Consider the following 14,387-nt stretch of genomic DNA (forward strand, 5'->3'; position numbering starts at 1 on the left):
AAATAAATAAATAAAAATCTTTAAAAAAATTTACTTTCTGAAACGACCCATCGTATGTCCTTTAGGTCCCTACTCTTCTGCCTCATCTTTAAAGCTCTTTCATTCATAATAACACATTGTGCTATAAGCTGTACAGTGTGAGGGACACCTGGACACGAGGCTGGCTGGCACGGGCTGAAACACGCCACTTTGCCAGATAGAAGAAATCCTCCACTTCCCTTTAATAGGCGGCCACCGTTCATCAGACATAGAAGGAAATATCAGATAACTGAAAATAAATCTGCACTGTGGCGTTAAACTCTGTGCAGTGTCCTGGACCTGCCACCAACCCAGTCCCCAGGCACCCACCTTGGGGTGGCACACGCTCCCCGCTGGGCTCCTCCCCCAGGGCAGAGCTCCAAGCAACCCCAGCAGCTGCAAATGTGGACTTACTTCCTCAAAGTCAGATTAGGAAATAGGACCCCCTGCATGCTCGGACCCCGACTCGAGCAGGACATGTGTGAAAATGGGAAGGAAGGGCTCCTCCGCAGTGGACTTTTTAGCTCACATTCAGCAGTTTGTCTGGGGCTCAATCACGCTTGCCTGATCTCCTCCTCAAGGACATCAGCTGCACCTCTAAAGGGCTTCCTCTTCCCCCTTCCCACCAGCTCTTAGCCCTGCAGCCCACCTCCCTGCACCCACCCCTCGGGTCTGCCTGGAGTCCCATGGAGTCAGACAGCTTACCAATCTGCAGTACAGTCGGGGCTGGAAACCGACTCTGGTCCACTGCGATTTCCAAACACTTTCCCATCTGTGCTCCTCTACCAGACAGGTCCTCCGGGAAGCCGGCACAGACTCAGAGAAAGGGCGAGAGATTTAAAAGGCGAAAGGGGAGGAAGCAGGGTTGAGCAAGGGGAGCCTCGGCCTGTGGGGCCAATCTGGAAGAGTCTCAGCCAGCTTCAGAGCAATATTACCTATTAGACGACTCGGGAGGGGTAGAAATGCCCAGGCCCTCAGAACGTATCCCCCCCTCCCCAAGTTCAGCCTCCGGTGGGGCATGGCCTGGGCTGGAAAGCTGAGTCCAGCTATGAAGGAGCTGGCCGCTTCTTGAAGGAAGATAATGTGATCCTAGTGGTACACCTCCCCATGGTTGCCACAGCTCAGATGTGTTTTGGGGGGTGTGTGTGTGGTTTTGCTGCTTCACTGGGGGTTCTTTCTAAAAAGAGACCATCTCTTCTTTTCCCTGCCCTTGACCATTAATGGGGGTCACATGCAGCCAGGGTCCCTCTCCTTGGTGTCTGTTTCTAAGGCAGCACGTAGAATCACTGCTCGAAGTATCAAGCCAGGGCCACCTCTGCCTGACAAGTACGGGGAGGCTCAAACCTTGAGAATTAAGCTCAAGGTGACTCACGGTGCTTTCTGTACCGGCTCTGGGACTTCTCCTGAAGTATACATGTGGCCAGCAACGTCCCGGGAGCCTCCACAGTAGGCAGGGGCACTGGGGTCTTGGTGGGTCACAAAGTCTTAGCTGGATGAGCAGAGTCTCGCAGGCTGGCAGGGAGGCCCCTGAGTGCCTCCAGCCCTCCCTGCCCCCATTGTTCCTACCCCCTCAGGAGTCCTGGGATCCAGCCCAGGCTGCCATTGTCCGGGCCCCAAGGTGAAGGACAGCTCAAGTGCCTCTGGCCACCGCATCTGAATGCTTGGGTCACAGCAGTGTGTTACACATACCACATCAAAACATCCCTAAAAATAAGGGCTGATGTCATGAGGCTGGACAGTGAAAGCTTGAGGTGAAAGGGCAGAAAGAAAGAGCAAAACCCTAGCAGTGTTTGTTGCTCCTAAGTCTTTTTCTGGGGACACTGAAGAACCAAATACAAGCAAATCGTGCCCTTCAATTTCGGAAAGACCCTGAAATGCTTACTTTCCAGATAAGGTTATACAACAGGAAACTTGTTCAAAATTTTTTTCTTCCGATCGGAACCTCAGCACAAAGAGCCTCTCATCTGGGCCCCATGCCTGCCCTCCTGCTTCCTCTCTCCCCTCCCTTCTCCCAGGGCTCCCCTCTCTCCTCCCCTCCCTCCTCCCTCTCTTTTCCCTCCCTCCTCCCTCCCCTCCCTCCTCTCAGGGCTCCCCCTCTCTCCTGCCTCCCACTCCTGCAGCAGCGCCTTCCAGAGCCTCCCTGAGGGTTTGGACAGAGCCGTGCTGTTCCTGATTCTGCCGGCAAGCCCGCTCCTTCACCGCCTTCCACACTGTTCTCGCAGACGCTGACCCCCAGGAGCACAAAGAGCACCTGGAGCCCAACTGCGAGGAAAGGGCCCCAGGTGACAGCATCGGAGGCCCGTGCCCCAGTGGGCTGGGTGCCGGCGCGGGGTCAGCACCTCAGGAGAAGCTTCTATGGTCAAAGGCTGGGAATGTCAGAGTGCCAGCACTCGGAACAATTTTATTTTATGAATGTTAACACACTAGAAGCTCATAACACGGCCAAGTGGTTATGAGCTCAAAAGCTTTGTGAGAGATTTTCTCTGAGGACTCGTTAATGTGGTCTTTTAATGGAATACTCCCGAACCTGAATCCTTAACTGGAGCTATAAATAGGCCGATAAGTACTTGACAGGGAAGCAGCCCCAGCTAAGAGCCCTTCGTGTCCAGGGGCTCTGTTTGCAAAGAGCATGGAGGGGACGGGCCAGGGAGGAGGGCGACAGCAGCGCGGTGTCGGAAACGTGTTTCTTGGCCTTAACAGCACGCGGTCGCCGGGCAGGGAGGGCGCTGCGTCCGGAGAGGAGTTTAACGGAGTGGGCACATTCCGATCGCCAAGAGCCGTGCCGTTGCCTCCCGGCACTACCGCTAACCTGGATAAGTCCCACAGGTCAGCCCAGCCGGGCCCACGAGCGCTGCCCAGCCCCAGGGCCTGCAATCTCGGGAAGGTGCTCACCGCCTGGTGACTCACGGCCAACTGCCCGGCCCCGCCCGCCCGCCCAGAGCCCTGCCCGCTGCCACCTTCCTGCAATCTTACAGTTGAGGGAAATTTCTTGGGATATTTTTGGGAGACAGCTGTTTGCAATCTAGCCCGGAGTGCTGGGTGGGTGGCACTGGCAGAACGGGCGGGACCCGGCTGGGGAATGCGGCAGGGACAATGTAGACGAGGATCGCCAGGAGAACGGCCCCTTGCAAACCCTCGCTGGGTGGAGGGGGGAGTGGAAGGGGGGTGCACGCAGGAGGAACAAGTGAAGGACTGGATTCTCCATCTGCCCTGGAGGGCGGGGTGGAGGGGCAGCAAATCCTCGCCAGGTAGATCTAAAAAGAAATTTCAGATCCTTCGCATGGAATTCCTCTGCCCCAGTGCTCAGTCGTTCCCTCGCCGACATGTGGTGGCCTGCAGAGAATGCGCCGAACGGGAGACTCGAAGCTCGGCCTGTAATCTGCTGAGGCAACGCCCCAGACCTGCGTCAGACGTGGATGGGCTCGGGCCCGGCCGCCTCTTCACAAGGGGCTGAGACGAGATTCCTGAGCCTGGGCTCCCACTCGATCCTGAAACACAAGGGAAAAAGAAAAGGACGAGGGGGGATCTTTGGTCAAACAAGACTGGGAGATACTACATAGTAGATTTTTCTCTCAGCTTCTGCATATATTAGTACATTAGCATATTAAAAATCAGAAAAGTTCACGGGGCACCTGGGGGGCTCAGTCGGTTAAGCATCTGCCTTTGGCTCAGGTCATCATCTCAGGGTCCTGGGATCGAGCCCCACATCACGCTCTCCGCGCAGCGGCGAGTCTGCTTCTCCCTCTCCTTCTGTGATCACTTTCATTCTCTCTCAAATAAATAAGTAAAATCTTTAAATAAAAATCAGAAAAGTTTGCAACAAAGAAACCTATTTAACTTTATGTAAGCCAACATTTCTAAAATTTATTTGTTAAAAAAGAACAACTTTTGCAGCATGTGGTTACAGGACAATGCCTCCCCCAAAGATGTCCACATCCTAATCTCCAGGACCTATGCGTATGTTACCTCACAGGGAGTGTATCATTAAGTTAAGGATCTTGAGGTGGGACGATCACCCTGGGTTCCCCCGGTGGGCTTAATCTAATCACAAGGGTCTTTATGAGAGAGGAAGGTGAAGGTCAGGGTCAAAAAGTTGAGACAGAAACAGAGGTGGGAATGATGGATTTAAAGATGGAGAAAGGGCCCACGAGTCAAGGAATGGGGCGTCTCTGGAAGCTGGAAGAGGAAAGGAAATAGATTCTCCCCAGAACTTCCCAAAGGAATGTAGCCTGCCCACACCTTGATTTTAGGGCCCGTTTTAGAGTTCCAACCTCCAGAACTACAAGCAAATAAATTTGTGTTAAGTTGCTAAGCTGGCAACAACTCGTTCTCGCAGCGAGAGGAAACTCACATATGGAGCATCACTGCCTCAGGGTCAATTCATAGAATTTGGGAAGCTGAGGACATCCCTGCTCAATTGTCAGGCAGGACAAGACTCCCACACATGCCTCCCCAGCACCCTTCCCCCACAACTGAGCTGCAGGTCCTCCTGGAGTTCCATTTTGGGGGTATGGTAACAGCGATTGAAGGAGCACATCCTCTAAGAAATCAGTATAGCGTCTCATCCATTTTTCCTAATGCTGTGACCATAGAACAGGGACAAAGGAGCTAGGCTTTTGTTTCAGTGGCTGGTCCGATGCGAAGCCGTGAAGTATGTCCTCTAGGGGAGACCCAGCTGGGAACAGGTGGAGGAGCTAAGCACAGGCGAGTGTTCTGTGCATCTTCAGCAGAACACCTGTCATTCACATCCTGGCACTTCTTCCCCATAGAATATTCTGGAGAAGGACAAAGAACCCCCCAAGGTTTCCTTCCAGCACCAGTCCTAAGTCAGTCTTTGGGGCCATGAGTCGAAGTGGCTGGGCTGCTATTTAGACCCCATGGATGTTTTGATGTAAAGAAAGATCAGAGAGGTTGAAAACAAATGAGAAAAAAGCACACCGTCATCTTGCCAAAAGTTTTGCAAAGAAGAACCAGCTCAAAAATGAAATTGCTGAAATAGAAGAATACCTCCAGTTCTTTATCTTCTGCCTGCTGGGTCTTTGAGGCAAGAATTCAACAGTGTGGTTGAAACCCATATTCACTTGCTTCAATCCAATCTCCATGTATTGTTCTCCTCGGGGCCATCCCACTCCGAGGCCAAATGAAACGGCCTACAGTTTTGCACACAGGCCCATTGTGTGCCCTGCCCAGGCCTTGTGCTCATTGTGTCCTGTGGAATGCACTCCCCCGGCTGTCCGTGCAGCCAAGTCCTGTGTCTTCAAGGCCTGGCTCCTCCGACTGACCTTCCCCGACTGCAGCCAGAAACACTCTCTCACGCCTGGAACAATGGTCGCAAGTGTCCCATCCCCACCCTCACCTTGCTGCCCGCCCTTTGCCGGGAGTGTTGGAATCAAGTGCACCTGTTGTTTGCTTCCTTAGACCACGCGTTCCCCGAGGGGCTGTCTTCATCAGGGCTCTTTGCACCCCAGACACCAGAAACCCGCTCCACTCGCTTCATCGGAGAAGGAAATGAGTATAAGAATGCTGGTTTAGGTCACCAAGCCCAGAGCAGATTTTGTCCATTATCTCCCCCGATATCCCCCATCCTTGTCTCCCTGCGTGTGTTGGTTTAGTGTCCTGGGGGCTGCAGTAGCAAAGTGTTGTATAACGAGGTCTCCCTGCAATGGTGGCCTGAAGGCCGAGGTCAAGGTGCTGGCACGGTTGGTTCCTGCCACAGCTGTGTGGGAGCGTCTCCTCCAGGCCTCTTTCCCAGCTTCTGGGGTCTGCCGGCGTCTCTGGAGGTCCTGGGCTGCAGCACGGTCCCCTGGTCTCTGCCCCATCTTCACACACATTCTCCTTAAGTGCGGGCCTGGGTGCACATTTCCTCCTTTTAGAAGGACACCAGCTATCCTGGATGGAGGACCCACCCGACGGCCTCCTTTCAACTACTGACATCGGCCAAGGCTCCACTGTCAGTGCTCAGGTCACGTTCTGGGGTGTCAGGGGTTCGGACCTAACCTATGAATTTGGGATGGGGGACACAATTCCACACAGAACACTTCTAACAGGACCCCCATTTTGATGGAGGTGCCGGTGTGGCCAGTTAAAAATACTCCTCTGCCCACACCTCCCTGTACAGGACCCGGGAGTGCTGCGCCCTGCCCCCTTCTTCCTTCTGAGCACGGAGGTGACACGGAAGGTGGAGATGTCATCTTGCCACGGCGAGGATACAAGCCACAAGCTGCAGTTGGGAGAAAAGGCAGAGGGACGCTAGGCCCACGAGGGCTTCTTGGAGCCACTATCTCTGGACAGACGCCTTGTCACATGGAAAGAATCAATGTCTCCTTCTTGAAGTCAGTGGTTGTCCAAGAGAAACAGCTCCACCCCCCCCATCCTCTGGGAGACTGTGGGCCCTGTATGGAGGAGCCCTTTCTGGCTGTCACAACTAGGGAGGGTCCTACCAGTGTTGGTGAGTCACAGCCAGGGGTGCCACTACCCCTCCTCTGTTGCACAGAGCAGCCCCCCCCCATTTAGCATCCCACCCCTACTGTCCACATGTGCCAAGCTTTGGGAAACCCTGGTTAAAGTGCCTGCTGACAGCTTTTTGTGATACGAAATCCAGCCTGATGGACAGGGAGTTCAGCAGGGTGGGGAGACCCCAAAGCAGGAACCGGAAGCCATCGGGTCCCCAGAACCCCCAGACTTCTGCTTCACTCTGCAAAGCTGTTCTATTCCTTTCTCTGTCAACTGAGGCTCTTTGCGTCTCCGTAAGGACACAGCTAGATGCACCATTCCTTCATTTCCTGACTTTACGTGTCCTGAATTCAAGCCAGTAGTAGAAACGGACTCATATCTCTGATTCCATCCCAGTTTCTGGAATAAGGAATCTGATCGGCCCACCTTAAGGAGGCTTCCGAATGAACTCGGCTCAGGGGAAGCGAATCATGTGCCTAAAAGGTGACTGCTGGCCCCTTGCTGCGGGAGTGGAAGGAGAGACAAGAGAAGGGAGTTTCCTAAAGACGGGGTCACTGACTGGGAAGTGGGACACATTTTCTCGGTCCCGTGTCCTTCCTCGCACCCGGCTCAGTGCCTTGCATACAGAAAATGCTCACTGACGAATCATGAGTGGCTAAGATGACATAGTAATAGCAAGATGCTCTCTGACAATGACGACTGTCGCATTATTATTTATTTGGGAGTCCCAGGGCACCACGGGGAGGTTAGGAAAGAATTCTTTCCCCGTTGACACACACAAGATTAAAAGTAAGTACCTTCCACTCTCACCTACCCCGGGTATGTATGCTAAACTGCTTTCTGACTTTCCAGAATTCTTTGCCACCTGTAGTACAGTTCTTGTGCTTTTTTTCAGATTAACATGAGGGCCTGTTGCTCTCCATTGAAAGGTTCTTTACCTGGAAAGGTATCAGAGTTTGAATAAAAATATATTGAGCATATTATCCGAAAACAACTGTGTTTGAAAATAAATGTGTTCTAAGCCTCACAGCCTTTTGGACACTTGGTAACTTGTTCTTTAGGCACCCCCTGCCCGCCCCCACCCCAGCGCCATATTCCTAGCGGTGAACCCCAAAGCCCTTCCTCAGCCCACAGCTGCTAAGCCACGGCCCCAGTCACCAGCCCTTCTGGGTCGGGACTCTTCCCTCTCAGTCCCTAAGGCCATTCTCACACCACTCCTCCACACCGGGCTGCATTTTGTACGGTTGTCAGAACCCTGTGAATTAACTGACCGGTCGTCCTGATCAACTGTTCAAACAAAGGTGTTTTCAGCCGGGTGATGCAGTTCCTTTCCCAGGCCCCTCCGCCCAGCCTCTGGAGCACGGTTCGTGCTTACACGGGAGCCTTCAAACGGCACAATACAATGACCGAGAGGTGGCAGGAGCTGATTCATTGACACAGGTCAGTGGATTAGATCATTTTGAGGGAGGGGCTTTCCCAGGACCCACCGAGCCTTACGGACACCCCTGTGCATTGAGCACCTCGAAGTGCCAGATCCCATGCATGTACTTACATTCAGTCTTGCACTGGAGAAGAGGGTCTCAGGGATTAACCAATTTTATTTCCCACAGCTGCACAATAGATTAGGGCTAGACCTGAGATCCGGACCCATGTCTGTCTGTCTGCCTTTCGCTCCATGCAACTCCTGCAGCCTTCCTTGCATCGTGCCAGCTTCTCGGTGAATTCTACAAGACAACTGCTTTAGAAATAAACATATGTGTTCCCTTCCAGACCAAAAGGATATCTATTTCCAGTTTGCCACTGACCACCCTAGGGGACCTAACCACCTCCATGGTCACATCCCAACTCAGCATCTGTTGAGTGAGGACTTGCTGAGACGCTTTGGGAAGGAAGGACATCACTCAGGGAGCACAGGAATAGCTTGAGCACACCTTTCATATATCCATATCCCCCCCTCCAGATGTGAACCTGCTCCTGAGTTCTGCACCCCAGGAAGAGATTCGATGAAGCTGGGTGCCACTATGACTGTGGGAGCCTTTTCTGTCACCACCCCTCAGCCCCTTCCCCCCCGCCCCGAAAATTCACAGAGGGCATCCTTTGTGTCAGTGGGCCCTGGACCCCAAGGGGAACATTGGAATCAAAACCCAGGGTCAGAACTTCACTTTCCCTAGAAGTATCAATGGTGAAAGAATTTTTACAAATCAAGTCATAAACACATTAGAGTTAATTATATACTATTAAATTCATTGTTGTGGCAAAGCCTTGAAAAATGAAGCATCTGTTTCTAATTAAGGTAAACAAACTTCAGGTCACCTCTTTGCTTTACTTTTCTATCACACCCTCTGCATAAAGCACAGTCACACACCAAAAATGGTGCCAAAACCCAGGCAAAAAGATCTAAGAAACATTCAGGAGACCAGAATTTCTGAGCCTTTCTAAACAGCATTGATATTGACTCTCAGCCTGTACTTTCCTTCCTGAAGAGCTCAGGCGTTTGTGGGTGGAGACAGTGGGAGACGCAGAGAAGAGCCCACCATACAGCCTCCATCCTGCTGTTGGAAACAAAATAACGGGCTGAATATCAGAAGCAAGAAATGGAGCAAAGTCTTGACCACGTCCAGTAACGACGAGCTTCACAATAAAGCCTGCATCTTTGATTCTGCCTCTGCACACACCCGTGTGACTGTGAGAATGTGCAGGGCCCATCTTATGTAATTTGCATAAGAATTTTGGGAATGTGAGGGTGTGAGATATTAACAACTCTCTATATAATTATTAGGGGATTTTTTTTTTCCGGGTGAAAAATTGTTATGGAGCTTAAATACGGGCTGAGAACATTTCATTAGTTTTTCTTTAAGTTTCTTTCAGACCAGTGGGAATCAAAATTTATAATAATGGAGCTCTCTTTGGTAAAGAGTGATAAGGCTGAGGTTTCTGATTGTAACTACAAATGCTTTAAATAGCTAGTATAATTAATTATTAAGAGAAGTAGCCTTCTTTTACACGCAGAAGTCTAAAATTGTGAGCAGGGAAAAAATATAAGATGTCAGGACGTGATCTTTTAGGGCACCAGGAGCTTTAAATGGGATTCCTGCCGGTCAGCATTTCAGGAGTGGAGATGCCGCTTTTGAGGAAGTGTCTCCAGGAGATGTTTTTGCCCTCAAAAAGTCATGATAAAGGAAACACTGTTCTTTCTTTCAACTGGTGCTGTTCAATGCTGGGAGACAAAGAGGAAAATCAGACACTCACTCCTGTATTCCTCCCTGTGGTTCTCAGACACGGATCTGACTTGCAGAAAACAGGAGCCAGACACAGGAGAAATAGTCTTGCAGCAACACGGAAGGGTCTAGACGGTGCCCAAAGGGGGTAGTATCCTCCTGTATGAAGGGGTGAAGAAGGGAACAGAGCCAGCTAGATTCATTTCCTTTTTTGATTCTGGGAGGCTGACTTTCATTTCCCCAAAGTGCATGCAGAGTTGGCATGGAAGCTTCCAGACTGACCAGCCCCCGGCAGGAGCTGTGGACCAAACTGTGAGATTTGGGACTAATTCCTGAAAGCTCTGACAGACCTCATGCGTTCTGCCTCATGGCCACACGCTCCCGGAAACGTGGGCGGACGGCGGGGTCTGAGCTGGGTAGAGCGCGGTGTTAGGGAAGCACGTATCCCAGGGCCAGTGTGTGCGCACGCGTGCGCTGCTCTGGGCAAGCTCGCATCTGCCTGTGGTGTGTGTGGTCTAGACTTTGTTAGAAAGAAGAAAAATCATGAAGGCGTTTGGAGGTACTTGGGCTGGACATTCAGCTTTTTTTTTTTTTTTTCTTTTCCTGCTTGGCTACAAACATCCAGAGGAAGTGAATCTCCACGAGCGGATGACCTCATTTCCACTGTTTCTCAACAATGCGCCGAGCCATCAGCAGGAGGCCTACCCAGCCAGGCGTTCGGGGCTGAGGGAATGGAAGGTGCTTGAGGCACGGACTGCAGCCCAAGCCTTCCCCGGCTCGGCTCGGCACCGACTCCGCCTGCCGACACCCAGCCCCGCACGTCTCCCTCCATGAGGCGCGGCTGGCGGAATCATTCCAAACATAAAACGTGGAGGTGCTAGCCATTCCCAAATAGTAAAGGGCCCAGGTGGACAGGATCCAGCTGATGGGGTGGGGTCAGCAATTACGAGCAGAGGGACCCAGGCGGTGACAGGGATCCAGGCTTCCTGTGATTAACACCATGGAAATTAGTCACCCAACAGAATCAGCAAAGCACCTATTATTGATGACATTTGCCAAACTGGAGATAAATTGAGCGCTTTAGCCTGACCCAGTGACAATGATAAATGACTTTTATTAAATCAATAGATCAATTCGAAGCCAATAGGTCACGGCATCCAGAGGTCGATCAAAGCAATATACCACCGCGGGGAGCCCAAAGGGCAGCTCCCCGCGGACGGGAACTTAAAAACACACCAGGAGAGCCTGCGAAGGAGCGGAAGTTAAAAACGACATTCTTTGCCTTTTCTTTGCTTATTTGCTCCGTTTCGAAGGAAAATAGAAACAGGCCCTATTTTGCCGTGTCGGGTGTGGCATCAGCACCTGTGCGGCCGCCGGACCCTGTGGACGGAAACTGGCTCTTACAGTGCTTTTCACCAGCAACGGCCATGCATTTTCTGTCTCGTCCTCTCTTCCGGTGGGGCGGCCCGTTTGTGGTTGGTATTGTCACCATCTCACGAATGAGAAAGTCGAGGCTCCCGGCGGGGTGAGGAGGCCAGGCGGCGTGTGGGAGGGAGGGCGGCAGAGTCCCGGATGCGGGTGGGGAGCACATTCCTAACCCCTGGAAGGGCGGGAGCTGGTGCCTCAGTTCCCCTGCTGGGGCCACGTGGAGACGAGGCTGCGGCAGGGCAGTGTCCCTCCTTGGCCACCTGCTCTGCTCCGGGCAGGCTGGCAGTGGCACCTCCCCGGAGCTGGTGGCCGATTGTCACTAGCAAACACAGCTACTTAGGCTCTCACCCACAGACACCCACTCATGCGCACAAATGTGCTCCCGCAAATCCCGACACACCACTTACACGTACACGGTCTCGTGCACGCACGCGCGCGCGCACACACACACGGGACACCAGGGCCACCCCCCACAGCACCTCAGCGAAGGCTGGGAGTGACTTTAACTCGTTCTTCACCCTCCCCCAGTCCGGGCCTGCATGGCAGGCTCAGGTAGCAGGTGGAAGACTGAGAAATACGTCATTTTTTCAGACAAACGCTTGGAAGGAAAGAGCATGTCGGGAGCGGGTGTTCAGAGGCGACACTGAAGTAAGACAGGCAGCAGCTTCGAGAGCGGCCGCTCCGGGCATTACAGAGAAACCGCAGAGCGTTGGCGGGCCTTGGTGAGCGGGGCGACCAGGCCCTCGTCCAGAAGGAAAAGGAAATACTGTGACAGTTTTCTGGAAAGCCTGCATGTGGAGAAGAGCAGGTTCTGAAGTCGGGGCTGGGTTTACCAAGTACGAATTGTGCTCGGGAAACTTGTTTTGATGGCATTACAGAGGGCAGATCCGGGAGCGGGTGGGTACGCTGCATTTTATGCGTCTTCAGCAAGAGGGGCCTGGCGGATCTGCGTTTGTGCCGTTCAGCCGACGTGGCTAAGCCTCAGGCAGGTGGATTAGACCTGGAAAGAACAGGGAGACGAAGCCTGGTGGTGGAGGACAGGCCCCCTCACGGTGGGAGCAGAGGGGTCCGGCCGGAGGAGGGCCTGGGCTTGACACTGTCCCTTTGTGAAGAGAAACAAGCGAAGCAAACCGGCTCTGGGTTTTCTCCGACACTCGATGTGTTCAGACAACAGCTTACTACGTTACACATACAGAGAAAGAGTTGTTCAAAGAACACTTCACCACACTCTCCATGCCCATAAAAAAATAAATTCTTAAAGGACACAGAGTCTGAACCCAAAAAAGCTTACATTCAAATAAAGTCCAGAAAACAAGAATTACAGAAACAGGGGATATATATATTCTTTATAGCTGCTCGTAAATGTCAAGGAGTCGCCGAAATAGCTGGAGCGACTTGGAGTCCCGAAGGAATTTGATTCAAAAGCTCCTTGAAGGGGTGTGGGAGGTGTGGGAGGAATGTGGGTTGGTGTCCAGAAGGGAGGAAAGCACGCCAAGGGCATGCTGCAGGGGACAAGCTGGGAGGATGGCGTGGTGGAGCCCCAGGGAAGGCACAGATCGGGGGTGTGACGCACCGAGCTAGGTCGCACTTTCATTTGTATTTTAGGGAGGAAGGAGCACTTGGTGGGGGGCTGTGAAGGTCATAACTAAGAGTCGTAGGTTTCATTTGAAAGGACATGGGAAACACTAAGCTTCCAAGAAAAATGGGCCCTTAGCCAGGAAAGTTCTGTAGATGCAGGGTACAGGAGGCTGGAGGGGCCTGTGGACGGAGGTTCTGGGGATTGGTCTCACCTGTGGTGTGCGCGGAATACGGGGAGAGGGAATAGAAAGGAGCTTCACTCGCAGGGCAGAGATGGGCTGAATTGGGGAGACAGAGGAGAGACAAGTCACAGACAACCCAGAAGTTACAACCAGGATCCTAGGAAGGTGATCGCTGAGAAACAAGGAAAGATTACAGCAGGAGGGAAAATTAATGAGCGTCTTGGATTTAGATATGTTTAGCTTTAAATACTAGTGGATTTCTAAGTACAGATTTCCTACCCAAAGAAAGAGGAGGCGGAGGAGGAACAGGAGGAGGAGGAAGCGAAGGCGGAGAAGGAGAAGAAGAAAAAGTAGGAGAAGGAGAAGAATGGCTGGACTTGATCTGATGAGCACAGTGGAAAACAACAGCCTTAGAAGTGCAAGTTTCTGGAACTAGGTAGACCCACATACTCTTGTAGAAAAGACATTGCAGCTAAAGACCCAGCATCAACGACTCGGAGAAGGACCCTGCAGGCCACCAGCCCCCACCGAGGAAGACCTCTGGTCGGTCTCAGTAGATTGATGATTATTGGACTGATACCACCTGGCAAGGGGTCACTGCAGAATATCACAGATTTCTTGCTTTTGAATTGAACATTATTTTTAAAGTTACAGATTTTCCCTTCTTTCATGTTTTAGTAATATGGGGGGGATAATTTAGATATGTAGAAAAGTTGCAAAGATAGAGCCTTTTGTTGTCATGATTCCTTAGTCTCCTCTGCTTTGGGACTGCTCTCAGTCTTGTTTTGGGTGGCATGATAGTTTTGAGGACTACCAGTCAGCTATGTTCTAGAATGTCCCTCAATTTTGTTTTGTCCTGCTTTCTTTCTCGGGAATAGACTGCAGCTGGTGGGTTCTGAGGGGAGGGGGGACCACAGAGATACAAGGTCATCTCATCCTATCATATCAGATGCACACTATCTACGTGACCTCAATGATGTCATTTATTCCTGGTCACCTGACGAGGCCGTGGTTAACAGATTTGTCCAGTAGACAGTTACTTTTCCCCCTTCCATGCTCTATTCATATTCTGCTCCGAAGCAGGTCACTAAGTCTAGTCATCCTCGAGCGCAGAGGGTTAAGGTGGAGGAGTATCTGTGTAAATTATTTGGAATTCTTCTATAAGGAATATTTGTCCCTTTGCTCCCATTTAGGTACTTATTCAGGCATTTGTTTATGTCAACATGGACTCATATAGATTTACTTTGGACTTTGAGCCATAACACAGTGCTACGTTGCCACGTTATTTACTTTTTTGCTCCAATCATTACAGCTTTGGCCACTGAGAGCTTCTTCAGGTTGGCTCTTGAGTCCCTTCGACATCTGCCCATCCTTATGTTATCTGAGCATTTCCTCACTTCCTGCCATGACGACATGCTCCAGGCTCATCTTGTGTTTTTCCTGATCCCGTCCCAGAATGAGGCATTTCTCCAAGAAGCCCTGGTTCCCTTTATTAGAGAATTGCCTTTCG

At 51.7% G+C, this 14,387-nt stretch overlaps 1 long non-coding RNA gene across 1 annotated transcript; it reads right to left on the bottom strand.

The window, feature by feature from the left end:
• Positions 1-2,957: 2,957 nt before the first annotated feature.
• LOC148109293 (uncharacterized) lies at positions 2,958-8,366 on the bottom strand. Its single transcript, XR_015726164.1, has 4 exons — positions 8,024-8,366; positions 7,286-7,409; positions 3,651-3,787; positions 2,958-3,506 (listed from the first exon to the last, which is right to left on the bottom strand). It is a non-coding gene; the product is annotated as an uncharacterized LOC148109293 (long non-coding RNA).
• Positions 8,367-14,387: the final 6,021 nt, after the last annotated feature.

The sequence above is a fragment of the Ursus americanus genome, chromosome 11 (genome assembly GCF_024610735.1).
Source record: "Ursus americanus isolate L20-20 chromosome 11, mUrsAme1.1.p, whole genome shotgun sequence".
Classification (NCBI taxonomy): Eukaryota; Metazoa; Chordata; class Mammalia; order Carnivora; family Ursidae; genus Ursus; species Ursus americanus.